Source organism: Nicotiana attenuata, chromosome 7 (genome assembly GCF_001879085.1).
Source record: "Nicotiana attenuata strain UT chromosome 7, NIATTr2, whole genome shotgun sequence".
NCBI lineage: Eukaryota > Viridiplantae > Streptophyta > Magnoliopsida > Solanales > Solanaceae > Nicotiana > Nicotiana attenuata.
In genome coordinates this window covers 14118469-14121774 of record NC_031995.1, presented here as the reverse complement: position 1 = coordinate 14121774, position 3306 = coordinate 14118469, and positions in this window count along the sequence as shown.

Here is a 3306-nt window from a genome sequence, read left to right as displayed (position 1 = left end):
TCGATCCATTCGACCGGACCCCGAGCCGGTGGTCGATCCAGCTGAGGCTCCTCCCGAGGACGTGAGGGTTGAGGATGCTAGTGAACCCTCGGCCCCTGCGCGGGCGTCCCCGGGTACCGATCACCCGGTTACGTCCCCCCCATCTTCCTCGACTTGGGGGCAGCTGCCGGACGACATCCCGATGATGGGAGGTAGCTTCGAGACCTTTTTTGATGGGGTACCCTCCGCCAACACTTTCGGGCTCGAAACCCCCCGGAAAGACCCTCAGGCCGAATCAAGTGGGACTTCGGCCGTCGACAAGCTTGTCGATAGGTTTCCAGCTCCGAGCCTGGACCCGGACTGTAACAGGATAGTAACTTTTGCTATCCCCAAAGACGTCCGGGCTCTGGGGCCCCCGGTCGGTGTTGCAAGCTATCTTCATCACCTGATGACGGAGGAAGACCGGGCTGCAACCCAGGCTGTAGATTGGACATGCCTTTTCAACGAAGCCCAACAGGCGCAGCTCAAGGTACTTGCTTCTTCCTTTATTTCTAATATTTTTGCCTTGTGATTCAGTACTGACTCTTTAGACTTTTTCTTTGCAGGCATCGGTGCTATATCACTCGATGTTCCTCCGGATCAAGGACAAAATGGAGACGGAGCGAGAGGGGCGCCGGGTCCTTGAAGAAAAGCTGCTAGAAAGCCGGACCGGATTGGACCTTTTGAACAAAGAGCACGCGTCCTGTGCTATCCGGCTGGAGGAAGCGAAGAAAGAGCTTGGTTATAAGCTAAGGGGGGTGCAAGCCGAGCTTAATCGGGTTAAGGCCGAGCTTGACGAGAGCAGAGCCGAACTTGATGAGAACAAAGCCGAACTGGAAGCCCGGGTGCAACAGTTGGAGTCGGAGAAGACTTCCCTTCGGAAAGAGGTTGCGGACTTGACGTTGGCCAATGAGGCTCGAGTCCTTGAAATTGAGCTATGGACCAATCGATTTCAGGAAGCTGAGGCTAAAGTTTCCCAAGCCGAGGAGACTGCCAACGATCTGGTGGCCCAATATAGGGCCGATGCTGATGCGGCCAACCAGCAGTCAAGAATGTTAGCCGAATATGCGAAGTGTCAGGCCCGGCTTGAAGTTCTTACCGAACTCCAACGTCGCGGTTTCGATCTTGCATCGGACGTCACCAAAGCCGCCGAAGCTGAGGACGCTTCGAGAAGGGCGACGTTCCCCGAAGAATTCGAGGATGGCTCTGATTGACTCCGGGAATAGGCTATGCTTTGTTTTGTTTTCCCCTCTTATGTAATTGCTCCGGTAGCGAGCTTTTTTATGAAACATTGCCCTTTGCCATCTATTGCTCCTTTTTCAATCTTGTTATTACTTTGCCTTTTATCTTTTTGGAACGATGGTAGTCCTTTATGTTTTTCGAAGTAGTCTCCGAGTGAATGTATTCGAACTCAGGTGAACTTCGACCTTTGGGTTTTCTCAAGGCAGTCCCCGAGTGAGTTGATTCGAGCTCGGGTAAAAAATCAAACCTTACGTTTTTTAATATAGTCCTCGAACGAGTTTATTCGAGCCCGGGTGAAGTCTAACCCTTAGGTTTTTTCGAAGCAGTCCCCGAGTGAGTTTGGTCGAGCTCGGGTGTAGTTCAAACCTTAGTCCCCGAGTGAGTGTATTCGAACTCGGGCAAAATTCAAACCTTAGATTTTCACAAGACAGTCCCCGGGTGAGTGGAATCGAACTCGGGCAGAAAATCCAAACCTTAGGTTTTTACAAGATAGTCCCCGAGTGAGTGGATTCGAATTCGGGCACAATTTGACCTTTAGGTTTTGTATCGATTTTACGCCTTTTTCTTAAGGTCTTACAAATTCGAGTTTACTTCGCCATTAGTGAAGTCGATGATGAGGCCGGTATTACCTCTTTTGAGATTTTATGAATTTGGACCCGCCTTCTCGAGGACTTACGGTTAAAATAATGCCTTATCGAGGCCTTACGAATTTCGAACTCACCTTTGAGGTCTTACAGTTTTATGTGTCGCCTTATTAAGGTCTTATGAGCTTGGACTTGCCTTCTTGAGGTCTTATAGTTTAAGTGTTGCCTCATTGAGGTCTTATGAGTCCGAGTATGCCTCAATGAGGTCTTATGTGCCTAAAGGAGGTCTTATGCGATCGAATATGCCTCGAGGAGGACTTATGAGATCGAATATGAGATCGAATATGCCTCGAGGAGGTCTTATGTTCGAATGTGCCTCGAGGAGATCTTATGAGATCGAATATGCCTCGAGGAGGTCTTACGTTCGAATGTGCCTCGAGGAGGACTTATGAGATCGAATATGCCTCGAGGAGGTCTTACGTTCGAATGTGCCTCGAGGAGGACTTATGAGATCGAATATGCCTCGAGGAGGTCTTATGAGATCGGACTTGAAAGCATACCGAAGAGTCGAACAAAATCTTTAGGTTATGATGTGAATATGCATCAGATAGTCTTTGCTATTGCAGTAATAGTCAATACATCATACTGATCCGGGCGGATTAGGTCAGGCTAGTTGGGCACGGCTCGCTTTGGCCGTTTGACCCTTACATTTATTCTTATTGACCCTCGCCTTCTTCGGAGGGTGATCTAGTATACAATGATTTACCCTCAGATACCTTTGTAGTAGCACGATGTTCTTGCTGCCTCGTTAAAAACCTTGCCGAAAAACCCGAGTTGGGACAAAAACGGTCGAAGGAAAAAAGAGTGCAGCTCGTGCTTTTAGTCTCTCCGATGTCCGAACTTGTCTTAGCGACCGATCATCGACCTGCACGGGTTAGGATCGGACAAGTCTCAAAAAATTTATGGAAGCGAAGAAGAAAGAAGACTTACCTTTAGCAGTAGTATCTCTTCAAGTGGCCTATATTCCAGTTATTGGGTAGTTCTTTCCCATCCATCGTTCCTAACTTGTACGAACCCTTTCCGGTTACCTTCAAAATGGTGTAAGGGCCTTCCCAGTTCGGTCCTAATTTCCCTTCGTTAGGGTCTCGAGTGTTGAGGGTGACCTTTCTTAGTACCAAGTCCCCTATATTGAAGTGTCGAAGACGAGCCCTTCGGTTATAATATCTCTCGATCTTTTGTTTCTAAGCTGCCATCCTAACTAGTGCGGCCTCTCTCCTTTCGTCTAAAAGATCCAAGCTGGTGAGCATTGCTTCTTGGTTGGTAACCTCGGTTGCATACCGGAATCTAGCGCTGGGTTCGCCCACCTCGACTGGGATCAAGGCCTCGGCTCCGTAAACCAAAGAGAAAGGAGTGGCACCGGTACTAGTCCTTTCGGTTGTCCGGTAGGCCCATAGGATTTCGG